Source organism: Rattus norvegicus, chromosome 9, assembly GCF_036323735.1.
Source record: "Rattus norvegicus strain BN/NHsdMcwi chromosome 9, GRCr8, whole genome shotgun sequence".
In the NCBI taxonomy this organism is placed as follows: Eukaryota; Metazoa; Chordata; class Mammalia; order Rodentia; family Muridae; genus Rattus; species Rattus norvegicus.
The window spans coordinates 63,007,908-63,028,429 of NC_086027.1; the positions used below are offsets into that span (position 1 = coordinate 63,007,908).

General features: G+C 42.5%; 1 protein-coding gene across 7 annotated transcripts in view; it reads right to left on the reverse strand.

The window, feature by feature from the left end:
• Positions 1-20,522, reverse strand: part of Hecw2 (HECT, C2 and WW domain containing E3 ubiquitin protein ligase 2) — a 393,569-nt gene that overhangs the window by 154,004 nt on the left and 219,043 nt on the right. Inside the window, exon 1 of one of the 7 annotated variants that reach the window (XM_039083601.2) lies at positions 15,403-20,479. The exons of the other annotated variants lie outside the window; for them this stretch is intronic. The gene's annotated coding sequence lies outside the window, so the exon portion shown is untranslated. Of the gene's footprint in view, positions 1-15,402; positions 20,480-20,522 lie in introns of those variants that run through there. 7 annotated transcript variants of the gene reach the window in all.

Genomic DNA, 20,522 nt, shown 5'->3' on the forward strand with positions numbered 1-20,522 from the left:
ACAACTGGAAGGCATGTACCAGCTGTGATAGCACCGTCTCTCCTGCATCAACAGACAACCTACTCCATCACAGAATGTGACCAAGATGCCTACCTAGAATGCAGTCATGCAATCACTACACATGAACTTTAAAGGTATACTGTGGTACATGGGGCAGACTGTCTGCGGCCTGGTCACTGAACTTCTTTGCCAACATAATTCTAAGTTTGTTCAAGGCAACAGTTGTGCCTGGTTAAAAATACTCAGTTTTCACTATCCTTTATAGCTAAAGGAAGCCACATGTGGCTGGTTCTGGCCAGGATGATTTATATGGTGGGACCTTTAGGTAAGCTGGGAATTTTCTGGTTTAACATGGGTGGTGATGGGCTCACACCCCTCTGCTTGCTCCTCTGCAGGTCTCTTTAATGAGAGCCACATCGTAAGGGAGAAGAGCAAGGAACCAGAAGCAGCTGTGACAGTTTGTTGAGTTCTGAAACCGTCTGTATTTTGGCTTCCTGCTACCTAATAACTAGTAAGCCCCATTTGGCTAAGAAACTGTGGTTATGTTTATCAACTGCAGATGAGCATTATTCCTGGTGGTTACATATTCCATAAGACCATAAGTAATTTAGACTCATTATTCCTGACATGCCCAGGAGTCATAGGCTTATATCAGTGCTCTAGATTAAACAGCAAGGGTAGTTATTTCACAACTTTATTTTGAACAATCAGAGCAGCTTAGATGTGGAGAGAAATCCTCAAATTTTTGCAAACAAATTTACTTGAACACTTCCTTCCTTGGAAAACACACAGGAACAGGGAGTAGAGAATGTCTGCATGCACAAAATGTTTCTTTAAAATAATAATAAAAGTAGTCAGCAGTTGAGAGTGGTCACACACCCTGTAGTTCTAGCACATGGGAAGCAGAGGCAAGAGAAAATAAATTTCAGGTTAGCCTGGGCTATGGGATGATCCTGTTTTAAAGGAACAGCAACAACAAAACAACACAACAAGATGAGTTGCAAAGCACATTGGAAATTTCCTATAAGTGCTTTGGCCATTGCCCTTGACCCCAGGAAGGTAGACACAGCATCAACTTTGTTGAAACTAGAAGTGTCAGCATCACTCTGACTACAAGGTGTCCATGAGGAGGTTGTGTTTATGCAGAAAGGTCTGTATTTTTGGTCTCACTTTTCTTCTTTCTCTTCTCAAACAACTAATTAAACTAAATTGAACACATGTGATAGCACACAACACCAGCAAAGCAGCTTCCTGAGGGGCAGAGAGTGGATGATCGGGAATGAAATGAAGAGACATATTCTAAGGAGGCAGGTACAGAGAACCAGTGTGGGAAACTCTTGACCCAGTCACATTCACTGCAAGGTAGAAATATCAGTCTCAGGACTAGGAAGGAGGGACAATAATCCAGAGGTATTCAATTCAGTCACCAGGTCATGTGAAGGAGAAATCATATTATCTCTGACTTTAATGGTTCATAGTCAATATAGACAACACCATTTGGAGGGTACTAAAAATGCACACATCTTTCTCTGTTAGGGGAATGGAAATTAAGAGTATATTGAGAGTCCATCTCTCTCCAGTCAGAATGACTGTTATCATAAAAACATACAACAAATGATAGTGAGGACATGGGGAGAGGGGAGTTGATGGAAACGTAAATAATGACAACTAGTATAGAAATTAGTATGGAGAGATCCTAAAAAGAGAACTACCATATGATCTAGTTTTACAACTTCTGGACGTACACTCACAAGACTAAGGTTTAGCTTCCATTAAGTATACCCATGTGTTCATGTTAAGCACAGTACCATTCATGGTAGCCAAGTTATAACATCAACCTAGGTGTCTATCAACAGATGACTGAACTTTAAAATTGTGGTAGAGCCCCCTCCACAAGAGGTCCATCTCACTTCTGGTCTGCACCTCTGCCTGGAAGATTGGCATGTGTGTGCCCCTCTCAACATCCCACAGTGTGCAGCAACCAGGGACACAGGAGACAGGTTCCAGGCCAGTTAACACCAGAGATAACCAGATAGCAAGAGGCAAGTGCAAGACCATAAGCAACAGAAGCCAGTATACTTTGGCACCATCAGAACCCAGTTTCCCACCATAGCAAACACTGAATACCCCAACACACTTGAAAAGCATGACCTAGAAGTTGACCTAAAATTCCATCTCATGAAGATAATAATAGAGACCTTTAAGGAGAATATAAATAACTCACTTAAAGAAATACAAGAAAGCACACTTAAACAGGTAAAAGCCCTTAAAGAGGAAACAAATAAATCCCTTAGAGAAATACAGGGAACCACAATCAAACAGATGAAGGATCTTATCAAAGCAGTTCAAGGCCTGAAAATGAAAGTAGAAACAATAAAGAAATCACAAATGGAGGTAACCCTGGAAAGAGAAAACTTAGGAAAGAGATCAAGATCTTTCAGATGCAAGCATCACCAATAGAATACAAGAGACAGAAGAGAGAATCTCAGGTGTAGAAAATACCATAGAAGGTTGACACAACAGTCAAGGAAAATAGAAAATATAAGAAGCTCCTAACTCAAAACATCCAGGAAATCAAGACACAATGAAAAGACCAGACCTAAGAATAATAGAAACAGAAGAGAGAAAAGATTACCAACTCAAAGGACCAGAAAACATCTTCAACAAAATCATAGGAGGAAACTTCCCCAACCTAAAGACAGAGATGACCACAAATTTACAAAAAGCCTATAGAACATCAAATAATTTGAATGAGAAAAGAAAATCCTCCTGCCATATATTAATCAAAACACCAAATGCCTAGAACAAGAACATCAAAAAAGAATATTAAAAGCTGTAAGGGGAAAAGACCAAGTAACATATAAAGGCAGACATATAAAATTCAATCATCATAGATGGAGAAACCAAAATATTCCACGACAAAACGAAATTTAAACAATATATGTCTACTAATCCAGCTCTACAGAGGATTCTAGAAGAAAAACTCCACACAAGGAAGGTGTCTACACCAAAGAAAAAAGAAAGTAATCATTTCATAACAAACCCAAAAGGAGAGACTCACACACACATAATACCACCTCTAATGACAAACATGACAGGAACTAACAATTACCTATCTTTAATATCTCTCAATATCAAAAGACTCAATTCCCTGGTAAAAAGACATAAGCTAAGAGATACACAACCAGAATGCAGTATTTTGCTGCATACAAGAAACACACCTAAATGACAAAGACAGATATTATCTCAAAGTAAAAGGCTGGAAAACATTTTCCAATTAAACAGTCCCAAGAACAAATGGTAGTTGCCATTCTAATACCCAATAAAATAGACTTTCAACCAAAAGTTATCAAAAAAGGTGGAGAAGAACATTACACATCCATCAAAGGAAAAATCCACCAAGATGAACTCTCAATTCTGAACATATATGCCTCAAGTGCAAGGGCACCCACATTTGTAAAAGAAAAGTTCCTGAAGCCATAGATAAACCCTTAGCCAAACTAACCAAAGGGAACAGAGACAGTATCCAAATTAACAAAATCAGAAATGAAAAGGGAGATATAACAACAGAAACGACAATCATCAGATCTTGCTACAAAAGCCTATATGCTCAATGCACCTGGAAAATCTAGACAAAATGGATGATTTTCTAGACAGATACTATGTACCAAAATTAAATGAAGAGCAGGTAAACTATCTAAACAGATCCATATTACCTAAGGATAAGTCATTAAAAACCTCCCAACCCCCCCCCAAAAAAAGCCCAGGGCCAGATGACTTTAGTGCAGAATTCTATCAGACCTTCAAATAAGAGCTAATACCAACACTCCTTAAAGTGGTACAACCACTCTGGAAATCAATCTGGCCGTTCCTCAGAAAACTGGAAATGGACCCAGCTATACCACTCTTGGGCATGTACACAAAAGATGCCCCACTATACCTCAGAGATAGGTGCTCTACTATGTTCATAGCAGCCTTATTTGTGATGTCCAGGAGCTGGAAACAACCCAGTTGTCCCTCACAGGAAGAATTGATACAGAAATTTGGTTCACTTACACAATGGAATACTATTCAACTATTAAGAACAAGGACATTATGAGTCTTGCAAGCAAATGTATGGAACTAGAAAATATTATCCTGATGATGTAACTCAGACCCAAAAGGAATTAGTGGTATGTACTCACTAATAAGCAGGTATTAGCCAAGAAGTAAAAAATACCTAGTATACAACCCACTGAAGTTAAGAAGGTTAACAAGCAGAAAGGCCCAAGTGAGGATGCTTCAATTCTCACTTCAAAGGGTGAGGAAAATAATCACAGGAGGCAGAGGGAGAGAGGGACATGGGTTGAGAGAGGAGGGTGAGAGGAAAGGGGGGACAGGATCAGGTTTGGGTGGGAGACAGGAGAAAAGCCCAGAGGGCCAGCAGAATGAATGGAAATAAGCAGCCTCAGGGGTGGGGAAGTGGGGGGACACTCTAGGAAGTACCCGAGACCTGGGAGTTGAGAGACTCTCAGGATTCAATGGGAGTGACCTTGGATGAAATGCCCACCAGTGGGGAGAGGGAACTTGAAGAGTCCACCTCCAGTAGAAAGACAGGGCCTCAAGTGAAGGGATGGGATCATCAACCCACAGTAAAAATTTCTGACCCAGAATTGTTCCTGTCTAAAAGAACTATAGGGACAAAAAAATGGAGAAGAGACTAAGGGAAATGGTCTAGTAATCAGCTCAACTTGGGATCATATGGCTGCACTATGGCCTGTCACTATTACTGTACTTACAGACAGGAGCCTAGCATGGCTGTCCTCTGAGAGGCCCAACCAGCTGCTGACTGAGACAGAGGCAGATAGAACCATTGAACTGAAGTTGGGGATCCCAATGGTTGAATTAGGGGAAGGATAGATGAAGCTAAAGAGGAAGGTGACCACATACAAAGACCAGCAGTCTCGACTAACCCATACCCCTGCGAGCTCCCAGAGACTGGGACATCAAACAAGCAGCATACATGAGCTTGTCCTAGGCCCCTGACACATACATATCAGAGAACTGCTTGGTTTGACCTCAATGGGAGAAGACATGTCTAATCCTCAAGGGGAAGGGTTGATTAGGGGGAGTACCCTCTCAGAGACAAGGGGAGGAATAATGGAATGAAGATCTGTAGAAGGGGGTAATGGGATGGGGCAATGGATGGATATAAATATAATATAATAATAATAATAATAATAATAATAATAATAATAATAATAATCAACTCGGTAGAGATGCACAATGGGGTTTTATTTGGCCACAGAGAAGAATGGAATTGTGTTGTTTACAGGGAAGCATCTTGCTAAGCAAAATAAGACAGGCTTACAAAGAATGGCCTCATGTTTTTTTCTCATATATGGAACATGGGTGGGAAGGAAGCAAGGAAACAAAGGAGACTATTGGGGATGTGGAGGAAAGGTTGACCCCTTAAATCCCAATGCCTAACAGCATACATGAGTATTCAGGCTCAAAAGAATACAGACATCCCATATAGGATGAGGTAGAGAGCAGAAGGTTGACAGTGAGAGGCTATTTCTTGGGGTTATCCCTCACCATAGTTTTGTAAGTAGGAGACACTCGTACTGTTAATACTGTGGTTATTATAGACTGACATTTTCCCTAAAAATTACATTTCTCATAACCTATTCCTTTTATCTATATCATTATTATTATTATTATTATTATCATTATCATTATCATCATCATCATCATTTTGGGTTTTGAGACAGGGTTTCTCTATGTAGCCTTGGCTATCCTGGAACTCTCTTTGTAGATTAAGCTGGTCTTGAACTCAGAGAATCGCCTGCCTCTGCCTCCCCAGTGCTGGGACTGTACTATTTAGGCACAAGAGACTGTCCTTTCCCCTTTTCCTGCCTCTCTCTAGAACACCTTAAATAAGCCATCCCTAGGAGCCTCAGTCACTAATAGTCAATACAGATGTTATGTCTGAACTTGCAACTTCAGACGTAAACAATGCTTCCTTCTACCCCACACACACTGCCTTCCTGTTCTGGAGCTTTAAGAGTGAGCGGCTGGGATTAAAGATGTGATACCATGCCTGGCTCCATTTCTTTTTATTATTTTTATCTATTTAGCTTTCATTTTTCAGTGAAGGTGGTCTTCTTAAATCCATAGCCTCCTGAATACCAAGAAAATATTCCGTCACTGAAATCTATACCCAGACCAATCAGTTATTCTTAACAAACACAAATCCCCTGCTATTTGGGAGCAGCACAACTGTAAAGTCCCTAAAATAAGACCAGTTTAGGAACAAGATTTCAAATCATTTTCATTCTCAAAATATGGTGAAAACCTAAAATAAGAGAGTGATAGGCATACAAATTATTGAGAAAAAATTAATTTCTTCTATACATAAGCTTTGGATTTATAGAAAAACCTACAATAAATTCTCTTTTTACCAAAGAGAGATATATTACCAGGATATATTACCAGGCATATTAAACATATCAAAATATATTTTGGATTTTGAAATGTTTCTATATCTACATGAATATTTCTCCCCCCTCCCAAGATTCGAGAGATAAAGTAAGAACAAACAGGCAAAACCTCTTCAAAGAGCCCAGTGAAATGCTACCAACCAAGGGCAGTCTTTAAAAATAGGCAAAAAATGTATATAGAAAGATGCTAGTAACCATCTGCATCAGCCAAAAGCCATGCCTACAACTTTCCCTTTGCTTCAAAGTAATTCTACCTCCTCTGTATTTTTGAAAAAAAAAAGAGATATAAATAAACATATGATGATTTTCAATTTCCTCTTGAACACAAATTGAAAACAACTGCACTTCCACCCTGGACGGTGGATCATAAGGACCAGCCTCAGTTGTGGCTGCATTCATGAACTGGACAGTCAGTCTGGTATTTGAGATTTGAATGAAAATTGTTGTTCTAATTCTGGGCAAGGCGCACACTTCCAACAGAGACTGGAGAGGAGATTTAGAGCATATTGTAGAGGGTTACTGGAGTCTCACCCCACACTCCAGACTTTGACTAAAATGCAGCTCTAAAGCATACTGCAGGGCTGAGGGGAGGGCCTCACCACTACATTTACCAAAAAGATCATCAACTTCATTAGGCCGTTTGAAAAATCACCATCAAACTTCCTCATGAATTAGAAGTCTAGCATTTTTAAAAACACAGTTGCCCTTGTTACATCAAAACCCTCTCTAGATGGAAAAAAAAAAAGAATGTGTCAGGCATGATTGGATACAGCAGTAGTCCCACTGAAACTGTACACACTAGTACTAGTAAGGATAGCCGTAGAGCTCCTTGTATCTTGTATGGACACTTTGGATGCCAGAATAATCTTCTGAGAAAAATAAACTGGTAAGAAAGGACAATGGTATATCATAAAACAAAACAGTAACAGAAATGGGGGGGTGGAGGGAGGGAGAAGGATAATTAGTAAGAGCTCATCAGAAGTAATAAAAATGCATGGTGTTGGCATAAAAACAGACAGGTTTGATCAATGGAATAGAATCGAAGACCCAGAAATAAACCCCCACACCTGTGGACACTTGCTATTTGACAAAGAAGCCAAAACTGTACAATGGAAAAACGAAAGCATCTTCAACAAATAATGCAGGGCTAACTGGATGCCTGCATGTAGAAGAATGAGAATGCAATTAGGTCCATATTTATTTCCCTGCACACAACTCAAGTCCACATGGATCAAAGACATCAACATAAAACCAGATACACTAAATCTAATAGGAGAGAAAGTGGGGAATAGCCTTGAACTCATTGGCACAGGGGACAACTTCCTGAACAGCATACTAATGGCTCTAAGACCAACACTTGATAAATGGAACTTCATGAAACTGAAAAGCTTTTGCAAGGCTAAGGACACTGCCGATAGGACAGCATGACAATCTATAAGATGGGAAAATATTTTCATCAACTCTACATTTGACAGAGGTCTAATATCCAAAATATATAAAGAACTCAAGAAAGACATCAACAAACCAAATAAACCAATTTATAAGTGGGATACAGAGCTAAACAGAGAATTCTTAACAGAGGAATCTTAAATGGCAGAGAAACACTTAAAGAAATGTTCAATATCCTTAGTCATCAGGGAAATGCAAATCAAAACAATTCTGAGATTCTACCTTACACCAGTCAGAATGGCTAAGATCAAAAACTCAAAGGACAACACATGCTGATGAGGACGTGGAGCAAGGGAAACACACCTCTCCTGCTGATGGCATTGCAAACTTGTTCAACCACTTTGGAAATCAATTTGATGGTTTCTCGGAAAATGGGGAATAGTTCTACCTCAAGATCCAGCTATACCACTCCTGGGCATATAACCAAAAGACACCCCATTATATCACAGGGACACTTGTTCAACTATGTTCATAGCAGCTTTATTCTTAATAGCCAGAAACTAGAAATAACCTAGATGTCCCTTAGCTGAAGAATAGATAAAGAAAATGTGGTTCATTTACACAATGAATGCTATTCAGTTATTAAAAACAAAGACACCAAGAAGAACAATATCAACCAATGTTTCTACATCTACATGAATATCTCTCCCAAGACCCCCAAGAGCTCCCAGGGATTAAACCACTATCCCAAGAGTTCATGGATGGACCTATGACTCCAGCTGCATATGTAGCAGACAATGGCCTTCTAGGGCATCAATGGGAGGAGAGGCCCTTGGTCCTCTCAAGGCTCGATGCCCCAGTATAGGGGAATGTCAGGGCAGGGAAGTGGGAAGGAGTAGGTGGATGGGTCGGGGAGCACCCTCATAGAAGCAGGAGGAGATAGCGGGTTTGTGGAGGAGAAACCGGGAAAGGGGATAACGTCTGAAATGTAAATTTTAAAAATTCAATAAAAGAAAAAATAAAACAAAACTAAAAAAGACACGAAATTTACAGGATGGAACTTGAGAATATCATCCTAAGTGAGGTAATGCAGACCCAGAAAGACACATATGGTACATACTCACTTATAAGTAGACACTAGCCATGAAGTGCACGGTAACCAGGCTACAATCCACAGACCCAAAGAACCTGGTAATAAGGAGGGCCCAGGGCAGGGTGTGTGAATCTCACTCCGAAGGGCAAACAAAACGGTCATCAGAGGTGGATGGAGAGAGGACACTGGATGGGAGAGGGGGTGACAAGGGGTATGGAGACGTTGATCAGGTGTAGAGAGTGAGGGCAGGGTGGGAGAGGGCTGGGAAACTGGTTGGAGGGCATGTCTGGGGCCAGCTGGAGAGCCAGGATGGGGGAGGCTACAGGAAGTCTATGGGGGTGACCCCACCTGAGATTTCTATCAGTAGGTGGAATAAAGACTGAAGTGGCTACCTCCTGTTGCCAGGCAGGACTTCCAGTGGAAGGAGTTGGGTATTAACGCACCCACAAAACATTCAATCCAAAATTTGTCCTGCTTACAAGATGTGCAGGGATAAAGATGGGGCAGAGCCTGAGGTATCAGTCAACCAATGACTGACTCGACCTGAGATCTATCCCATGGGAGAGAGAAAACCTCTGACACTATTAATGATACTCTGCTACGTTTGCAGACAGGAACCTAGCGTGGAAACTTCATCCAGCAGTGGATGGAAACAGATGCAGAGATCCACAGCCAAACATCAGGCAGCGCTCAGGGAGTCTTGTGGAATTGCAGGGGGTAGGATTGAGAGAGCCAGAAGGGTCGAGAACACCACAAGGAGACACACGCAGTGAACTAACCTATGCCCCTGGAGTTTCACAGAGATTGAACCACCAACCAAAGATGAAAACAAGGGCAGGACCTAGACCCCATCCCACGTTTGTAGCAGAAGTGCAGCTTGGTTTCTATGTGGGTCCCCTAACAATTGGAGCAGGAGCTGTCTCTGACTCTGTTGCCTGCTTTCAGATCATCTTCCCCTACCTGAACTGCCTGGTTGAGCCTCCATGGGAGAGGAATTGCTTAGTCCTGCTCTAGGACTAATGTCCCAGGGTGGGGTGATACAGGGAGAGAGGGCATAGTCAGGGGAGGAGTTTGCAAGGGTGGGACTGGGAGGAGAGGAAGGTGGGCTGCAATTGGGATGTAATGTGAATAAAAACATAAATTATGAGAAAATCAAAAAAGAAGAGCTCATGAGGAGACTTCAAGTTATGGGCTTGGAGACATCTGTGCACTAAAAAGGACTGTGGAGGGGCTAGAGGGGCAGTTCAGTGATTGAGAGCACTTCTAAAGGACCTGGGTTTGATTCCCAGCACCAACATGACAACTCGTAACTGCCTAACTCCAGTACCAGCTGGTCTAACTGTTCTGGTGTTCTCAGGGACCAGGCATGTACACTTGGCGCATACGCACATGTACATATCCATATAGATAAAATAAAAATAAATTAATTCAGTCATCGTCACCACCACCACCACCACCACCACCACCACCACCACCACCATCAAGGCTGACTGATGGAGAGCACTTCTTATTGTTCAGGATGGGCTTTCTGGAAGGACAGAACAGAATGCGTGCCCCTCCCCCTTCACTTCTGGTGCCACCTGGTCTGGAGGTGATAGTTCATTGCTATTTCCTGTACAGAACATCATACATAATTGAAGGAAGCACATGAAGAAAACGTAGCACTTCAGTAGATCCATGCTGGGGAACAGAGCTAAGCCCTAACCACTGCCATCCAGAACCTACACAATTCCAGACATTCGGGGCAGAGGCAAGAACTGCCAAGCAACTTCCTATATAAAATATGCATCTTCAGGGGTTGGGGATTTAGCTCAGTGGTAGAGCGCTTGCCTAGGAAGCGCAAGGCCCTGGGTTTGGTTCCCAGCTCCGAAAAAAAAAAAAAAGAACCAAAAAAAATATGCATCTTCAACTAGTCCATCAAATGTTCGCTTTGACAAGGGAGGATATCACTGACAGATCAGCGTGAAGATACATCTGGACTCTTTAGCAAACACATACCAGGAACTTCAGTCGGAGCTGAGAATGAAAGCTAATGGGAAGCAGGTGAGCATGGCTCACATAAGCATCAGTTTCAAGCACAGACGCAACATGAATGTGTTCAGCAGTGTCGTGGTAGGAAGAGGCTCTATTTAGAGGTGTGGCCCTGTTGGAGTAGGTGTGGCCTTGTTGGAGTGGGTGTGGCCTTGTTGGAGTAGGTGTGTCATTATAGGTATGGGCTTTAAGACTCTTAAACTGCCTAGAAGCTAGTCTTCTCCTAGCAGCCTTCCGATGAAGATGCAGAACTCTCAGCTCCTGCTTCACCATGCCTGCCTGGACACTGCCATGCTCCTGACTGGATGATACTGGACTGAACCTCTGAACCTGTAAGCCAGTCCCAATTAAATGTTGTCCTTATAAGAGTTGCCTTGGTCATGGGGTCTTCACAGCAGTAAAACCCTAACTAAAACAAGCAGTTTCTGTCCTGTTCAGCTCAACTTCTCAAGATACCACGTTCAAAGGAAGACTTGAAATGCCTGCAAGACATGGCCACACACTCTTCTCCAGTTGTGGCTCTGGTCTCCTGATGTCCTTTAAGGACTGGTCATGACACTGCCTTGGGATGTCTGCTTTGGTGGTTTCGTATGTGTAGAAGCCCTCGACCCCATATACTTCTGATCCCTTCAGAGTCTCTGCTTATGCACTCACTACTCCCTCAGTGAGGCACACTGATTACCTTATTCAAATGGCTGCTGCTCCTCCAGCATTCCTGGATTATCTTGCCATGCTCAATCTGGTTCCCATAATTCTGTCGCCTTCTAATATGCTACCTAGCCTAGCTAAACATGCAGTGTATCATCTATCTTTTCTATAGAATGTACTCCAAGAGTTCAAAGACTCCTCTCTGTCCTGTTCACTGAAGAATCCCAAATGCTTCAAATAGTGCCTGCTCACATTACTCTGTTTTGACTGAATATCTTAGTATCCTCTTTAAATTATTATATGATAGTAACAAAGCGTTAGGATTACACTGTTTAAAGTATACAGAAGACAAAAACATCATTCTCACTGAGGATCCACAAGGTGCCTTTTCTCTGTGTGTGAGCCAGTGGGTTTTAGGGTTGCTTATAGCTGAGGTGTTATTTATAGGAGAACAGCAGCTAACAGTGGCTATGAGCTACCCACCTTGTGCAGGGCAGAGACAAGCGGAAACAATACTGCAAATCTTATGGTAAGCTTTACTAGACAATTAGATGAGACCATTCTAAACTCTCAGTCTTTACAGCAATGACTTCCAGTTAGCAATCTCAACTCAAGCACGTCGTTGAGCTGATACTCAGCTCCACGGCTAGCACATAAATAGACAGGGAGACCACACGGGAAGCTTTGAGCAAAGGCCATTGAAACATCTTCAACATGGTTCTGTTGCTGTCATTGTCATTGTCATTATTTATTTTACTTTATATTTCTGAAGCTCTGGAGATCTAGCCAAGGCTTTGACACACTAGCCAAGGACTCTGTCATGGAACAACAGCCAATAAGTCCCAATAAGTCCCAATAAGTCCCAATGAGTCCCAATGAGTCCCAATAAGTCCCAATAAGTCCCAATAAGTCCCAATAAGTCCCTTCCAGGTGAAGACTTTCATAATATTTCTAACAGAAGATTTACAAGTTTTCCAACTGAATCATTTCTTGTGCAGGATTTATAAGAGTGGAGATTTTAATACTATTTTCAGTGGTGGGATAGAGGCCTCGCACAGGCTAGGCTGTCCCTGAGCTCTAGCTCTTCACCTCTCTCTTTGCTTTTTATTTGTGACGTAAGAAGGTCTCACTAGGTTGCCCAGGGTGAGCATAAATTCACACTACAGCCCAGACCACCTTGAACTTGTGACCATTTTCCTTCAGCCCCAAAGCTGAGATTATAGGTTTGTGGCACAGGGCCTAGCAAAACTCAAACTCTGATAATTTTTCAAGTGAAAACGGGGACTGATGGTCTATGTATGCCAATCAGGAACCCTGTATGTGATTTGATTATTGTAAAAATGTATAAGGATAGTAAGTATGAAAGTATAGTAAGTAATTTGTGATAGGTTATTTCTAATTTCACGGGGAAAATATGAAACAAGAATAAAATAACCAGCTGTTCTTTGTAAAATCTGAAGGTTAAAACTTCTTGCCACCCTCAAGATACCATTTCCCCTATCATACTGTGCAAGACTAATTCCAGAAATTATTATTATTTTTCTTTGTATAAGAAATGCAAACTCAGGTTGGGGATTTAGCTCAGTGGTAGAGCGTTTGCCTAGCAAGCGCAAGGCCCTGGGTTCGGTCCCCAGCTCCGAAAAAAAAAAAAAAAAAAAAAAGAAATGCAAACTCAGGCTTTTCTGGGGAAAAAAAGTGGCCAGCACTTAGTGGTTTGGTAGACGTTTTGGAACAAGAGCTAACATTGGACCCTTACAGAGCATTCTATGATGTAATGAAAACCTCAATCCTAATCTATGAGCCAAGACTGAGAGGCAGGAGCAAGACTTCCTGCTGCTGTAGAATTTCTACCATAAAGAGAGGAATAAACGATCTTTTCCTAGCAACCTACAGATTCAGTGGACTCTCCATAAAAATTCCGATAGCATATTTACTAGAACTAGAAAAATCAATCCAGATATTAACATAGCGAAGCAAAAAAGACCACAAGCAGCTGAGGCAATGCTAAGAAGAAACAGCAGTGCTAGAAATATTATAATATTTGACTTCAAATTATATGATAGAATTATAGCACGTTACTGGCACAAAAACAGACAAGCAAACCAAGGAGTCGATGGCCCAGAGATGAAGCAATGCAGCAATGGCTACAGCTACTTTGTTTCTGAGGAAAATATCCAAAACATATATGGTAAAAAGAGCCTCCTCAAAAAACAGAGCTGCAGAAACTGGATGTCTACATCTAAAACAGTGTAAGCAGAACTACATCTCTATGAAAAAATGGTCAATTCAAAATGGTCAAAACCCTTAATAGAAGGCCAGGAGCTCTGAAACTCCTAGAGAAAACCACAAAGAAATGCTTTAAGACATAATTCCAGGCCAAGACTGCCAGGAAAGGCCTCCAACAGGTCAGGAAATAATAATAAGAATTGACAAATGGGATCACACTAAATTAAAGAGCTTCTGTACAGACAAGGAGACAATCAACAGAATGATGAGAAGTACTATAGAATGGGTGATTTAGACAGAATTAGTGTCCAGAATATATAAAAGTCTCAAAAGTTAAATATAAAAATTTTATTGAACTAAAAAGTAAGAAAAATTACAAGTAGCCAGTACATTTTTGGTGGGCAAAACCCCCAAAAGTCAAATGTCCTTAGCTTCGGGGAAATGTAAATCCAAACTAGGCTGAATTCTATTTTACCCCATTCACAATGGCTATCACCACAAAAACTAAATACAACAAAGGCTGGTAAGGATGTGATGAGGAGGGAGAAGCAATCCTTACCCACAGCAGGAGCCGTGGGAATTTGTCCACCTACGATGATCGGTATAACATTTTCTCAAACAACTAAGTGAACCACCATCTGATCCAGCCCTACCGCTCCTGACTGTGTAAGACGTCTAAGTGCACCATCAGATGGCCGTGCTTCCGTTCTTAGTACTGTACTACTAACAGCACATGGGATTGGCTGAGACGCCCGTCACTGAATGAACGGGCTGAACGTGTAGCATGTACCTCATAAAGTCTTATTCAGCTCTGAAGAAAAATGGGTTGGTGCAATTTCAGGGAAATAGAACTGGAAAAGCAAATTCAGACTCAACAGGACAAATACGATATTTTTCTCATGGTGGAGTATCTTTGTGTGTGCACGAATGCGCACATGTGCCTGTGTGCACGCACGTGTGTGTGTGATGAAAGTAGACGAGGGACAAAGGGGAGGAGCGCGCCCACAGGAAGAGGCAGGTAGGCAGATGGAGGGTATACGAGTGAAAACAAAAGGCAAATGTACATTCCCTCTTCTGTGCGGAATGCAGTGTTTGGGTGTGGATGCGCAATGCCCTGGAGAGGCCCCTGTATCTGAATGGCTGACCCCCGTAGGTGTTTGGGGAGTTTGTGGAACCTTCAGGAAGCAGAGCTGGAAAGTTGGTCACTGGAGCCAGGGCCTGAGAGTTATAGCACAAGCCATTTCCAGTTAATCTCTCCTCACTTCCTGGTCAGTATCATGTAACAAGCAACACACACACACACACCACTGCTACAGACATGAGGCTTCCCACCACCACTCCTTCCCTGCTGTGATAGGCTGAATACCATGAAATACCACAGTGAGGAAAAAGGTGCTCACTCATTAGACCTAATCAGTATGTATAATAAATAAGGTTAACTAAAATATTATGGATGTTTTAGTTAAGGTTTCTATTGCCGTGTCAAAACACCATGACCAACACGTTGGGGAGAAAAGGGTTTGTCGAGCTTACACTTTGATATTGCTGCTCATCAGAAAGAAGTCAGGACAGGAACTCAAACAGGGCAGGATCCTGGAGGCTGAAGCTGACGCGGAGGTTCCGGAGGGGTTCTGCTTACTGACTTGCTCTGTATGGCTTGCTCAGCCTGACTTCTTATAGAACGCAGTACCACCAGCCCAGGGATGCACTACCCACACCATGGGCTGGGCCCTCCTTCATTGACCACTAAGAAAATGTCTTATAGCTGGATTTTACAGAGGCCTTTTCTCATTGAGTTCCTTCCTCTCTGATGACTCTAGCTTGTGTCAGGCTGACGTAAAACCAGCCGGCACAATAGGTCAGTTAAATATAGACATAGCTGACACTGCGTTAGTGTACACACACACACACACACACACACACACACACACACACACACACACACACACCATGAGAAACATAAAAGCAGAAGGAAGAAGACTATTTAAAAGGAGGAAGCAGAGGAGCAGGAGGTGGAAAGGTCAAGGGTAGAAAATTCAGACAATGAATATGGACAGAGAAATGACACATGGCTGGGCACAACTCAGAATCCATTATTTTGTAAACTAAGGAAAACCACTTAAAACACAGAAAAAAAATATCTTCTACCACAGGCTTTCATTTGGGGAAACATTAATAGGTCAAAGATAGTTAAACAGTTTAAGCTTCCAATGACCAAAAGAAAATAACAATTATAGGCAGGATAGAGAAAATAATTTCTCTGAGTATCCACCATGGGCTGGGCAGTGTTTCATGTGGTAAAGACTCAGATGGGATGAAAAAGAGTGGAGATTTCGTTCTGATGAGGTGAGTGTCCACAGTCAGATACGCAGCTACATAAGGTCGGGCACCAAGTCCTGCCCTAGCATTTTAAACTCGGTCAGTTCATTAAAACCCCCAACAGCTCTCTGAAATGATATCAGAGGTTAAGAAATAGGTTCAAGGCGATGACTCTGGTACCCGCAGAGTAGCCCTAGAACCTTGCTCCAAGACCACGTACCTATATACTACATGCCACTGTCTACCCACTCCACAGCAAGCATCCAAACTGAGCACGCTGGACAGTCACTCACTGGAAGTTTAAGCAGGGAAGTAAAGTGATGTGTATTAAAAATATAAACCTGTCTGCTGTGTGCAGAGCAGCCTGTGGAAGGAACGACATCGGTCCCTGGTGCTTATGAGCAGGCAAACACTAGCCCCACAGCCAAAACCTGAATATGGTGTTCCTCCTGTTACCACCCCTCCTGTGCAGGCAGAGCTGTGGCACATGTAAATATCCACCTTTAGAGCAAAGGCCACGGACCAAGCTCTGACTTGAGTTCTGCAACCCTGGAAGGTAGCTAGCCCACCTCTCACCTCCCTGCATCAATTTCTTTCTTTATGTCTACCCTATGCCTGTCTCTTTATCCAAACAATTCCTCAAAGTCCAGCCTTCCACCTGGTCAACCTCAGTCAGAAAAGAAGGCTCCCATTCTCTGTCACTTAGCAGAAACCTCAATGCAACACATTTACATCACCAGCACTGAGTCCACAGGGACCTTCTATGTGCCAAGAGAAGTGTGCTTGTCTTCAGGTGTAGCGCTTATGCCACAGATCCAATGGGTACTGGACCTCTGGATGCTGACTGTCCAGGTAGCAGTTTGACTACGGGAGCTAGGAGTTTCAGCTTCACTTCTTTCTCTGGCACAAGCTGTTTCCTTAGTGTACAAAATACTAATGGAACCTGGCTTAGAAGGGCTGCAGTGAGACTATGAGTAGACAACGCAAGCCTGGAAACCCCAGGAGTGAAACACAGACATTTGTAGAACTTTTCATCTACATCAACCTTCTTTCAAAGGGAGCTGATGTTCATATGCAAATGCACATTTCTTCAACCTCTTTCCCCATGTTTTCATATTTTAGTCTTTTATTTTGATTTGTGGGGTGTGTGTGTTTGTATGTGTGTGTGTATGTGTGTGTGTGTGTGTTCTCATATGTTTGGATATATGCATTTGGAAGCCAGAGGACAATGTCAGGTGTCGTCCTCAGAACACTGAGACAAGGTCTCTCATCAGCCTGGAGCTCACCATTCAGGCTAGGGATTGTCCAAGCACACCCTGCCACACTCACCAACTGGTTAGAATGGCTGAGCTGTGGGCCAGGAATCCTCTTGTCTCTGCCTGCCCAGCACTGCAGTTACAGGCATGTGCTGCTGCCCACAACATGTTACACAGGTCCTGGAGATCCGGACTTGGGTCCTCATGCTTGCATGCCAAGCACTTTACTGACTGAGCTTCTCCCCAGTCCCAAACTCAACTTTCTTAACCAACACTTGCCACAAGGCTGCACATCCAACACATGTGCTTGCATGTAAGAATACTGTACAGTAAGTAGAGACTGCCACAGAGCACACAGCTCAGTAGACCTGTCTGCTTCTGGAATGGAAGTCACTCAGTGCTTTAGTCTAGTTCTATTAGAACCACTGGGCTTCTCTCTACACAAGGAACCCAGATCAAATTTTCAGCAGCATGTGTATAAAAAGCCACCAGGAATGACAATAATGAGTATTGATTACATATCCTTTCTTTACCTTAACTATTTAAAAAAAATTCCAGAGCTGGGTGCATAGGTCAGTTTAAGAGTGCTTGCCTGAGGTCAACATGTAGAAGAATGCAGATTGATCCATGCTTATCACCCTGTACAAAGCTTAAGTCCAAGTGGATCAAGGACCTCCACATCAAACCAGATACACTCAAACTAGTAGAAGAAAAACTAGGGAAGCATCTGGAACACATAGGCACTGGAAAAAAATTTCCTGAACAAAACACCAATGGCTCATGCTCTAAGATCAAGAATCGACAAATGGGATCTCATAAAACTGCAAAGCTTCTGTAAGGCAAAGGACACTGTGGTTAGGACAAAACGGCAACCAACAGATTGGGAAAAGATCTTTACCAATCATACAACAGATAGAGGCCTTATATCCAAAATATACAAAGAACTCAAGAAGTTAGACCGCAGGGAGACAAATAACCCTATTAAAAATGGGGTTCAGAGCTAAACAAAGAATTCACAGCTGAGGAATGCCGAATGACTGAGAAACACCTAAAGAAATGTTCAACATCTTTAGTCATAAGGGAAATGCAAATCAAAACAACCCTGAGATTCCACCTCACACCAGTGAGAATGGCTAAGATCAAAAACTCAGGGGACAGCAGATGCTGGCGAGGATGTGGAGAAAGAGGAACACTCCTCCATTGTTGGTGGGATTGCAGACTGGTACAACCATTCTGGAAATCAGTCTGGAGGTTCCTCAGAAAATTGGACATTGAACTGCCTGAGGATCCAGTTATACCTCTCATGGGCATATACCCAAAAGATGCCCCAACATATAAAAAAGACACATGCTCCACTATGTTGATCGCAGCCTTATTTATAATAGCCAGAAGCTGGAAAGAACCCAGATGCCCTTCAACAGAGGAATGGATACAGAAAATGTGGTACATCTACACAATGGAATATTACTCAGCTATCAAAAACAATGACTTTATGAAATTCGTACGCAAATGGTTGGAACTGGAAAATATCATCCTGAGTGAGGTAACCCAATCACAGAGAAACACACATGGTATGCACTCATTGATAAGTGGCTATTAGCCCAAATGCTTGAATTACCCTAGATGCCTAGAACAAATGAAACTCAAGACGGATGATCAAAATGCGAATGCTTCACTCCTTCTTTAAAAGGGGAACAAGAATACCCTTGGCAGGGAATAGAGAGGCAAAGATTAAAACAGACACAGAAGGAACACCCATTCAGAGCCTGCCCCACATGTGGCCCATACATATACAGCCACCCAATTAGACAAGATGGATGAAGCAAAGAAGTGCAGGCCGACAGGAGCCGGATGTAGATCGCTCCTGAGAGACACAGCCAGAATACAGCAAATACAGAGGCGAATGCCAGCAGCAAACCACTGAACTGAGAATAGGACCCCCGTTGAAGGAATCAGAGAAAGAACTGGAAGAGCTTGAAGGGGCTCGAGACCCCATATGTACAACAATGCCAAGCAACCAGAGCTTCCAGGGACTAAGCCACTACCTAAAGACTATACATAGACTGACCCTGGACTCTGACCTCATAGGTAGCAATGAATATCCTAGTAAGAGCACCAGTGGAAGGGGAAGCCCTGGGTCCTGCTAAGACTGAACCCCCAGTGAACTAGATTGTTGGGGGGAGGGCGGCAATGGGGGGAGGATGGGGAGGGGAACACCCATAAAGAAAGGGAGGGGGAGGGATTAGGGGGATGTTTGCCCAGAAACTGGGAAAGGGAATAACACTCGAAATGTATATAAGAAATACTCAAGTTAATAAAAAAAAAAAAGAGTGCTTGCCTGACACATAAGCCTGAAGATTGATCCCCAGAACCCCATAAATTAGGGACAGCATCACACATCTGTAAGCCCAGCACTCAGAAGGTAGAGGCAGGAGGATAATAAGTTTGAAGTCATCCTTGGTATAGGAACTTCAAGGCTAACTGGAATACATAAGATCCTGTCTATCTCTCTAGTCTCTGTGTCTCTGTGTCTCTCTGTCCTTATCTCTTTGTGTCGCCCACAGATAATCCTCTATTGTCTTTGATACTATCGCTACATCCGTGGTCTCTGGGACACGTCTCTAAAAGCTCATCCACAGACTGTTTCCTTGAAGAGGAATGTGCTTCTGCTCCCCATTCCCTGAAAGAAGAGCTTAAGATTTCATTAAAAATAAATAAATAACTTTCTCTGGGGGCAGCTAATCTAACCTGTTTTAGACTGGAGTCTCAGCGTTTTCAAAAGCATTCATGAGAAAGAAGCTGTACTTAACCACACAAGTGAAGCAATCCACTCAAACCAGGGGGATCCAGAAATTCAACAGGGGGACTTCCTGTTTCCTACAGAAGTTTCCGGTCTTAATCCCCACACTGGTCTCCTGCATCACGCTGTCAAGTACTAAACCTAACAAACACAGCACACAGCGCACTAGTCACCACCGGTAACTACACTGAAGAACTTCTCAGAAAGAGGCAGAGAGAGCACAAACCAACACTTGGACTAGGAAATCAGGTAGGAGTACAGATTTTTCCTGTACCTTA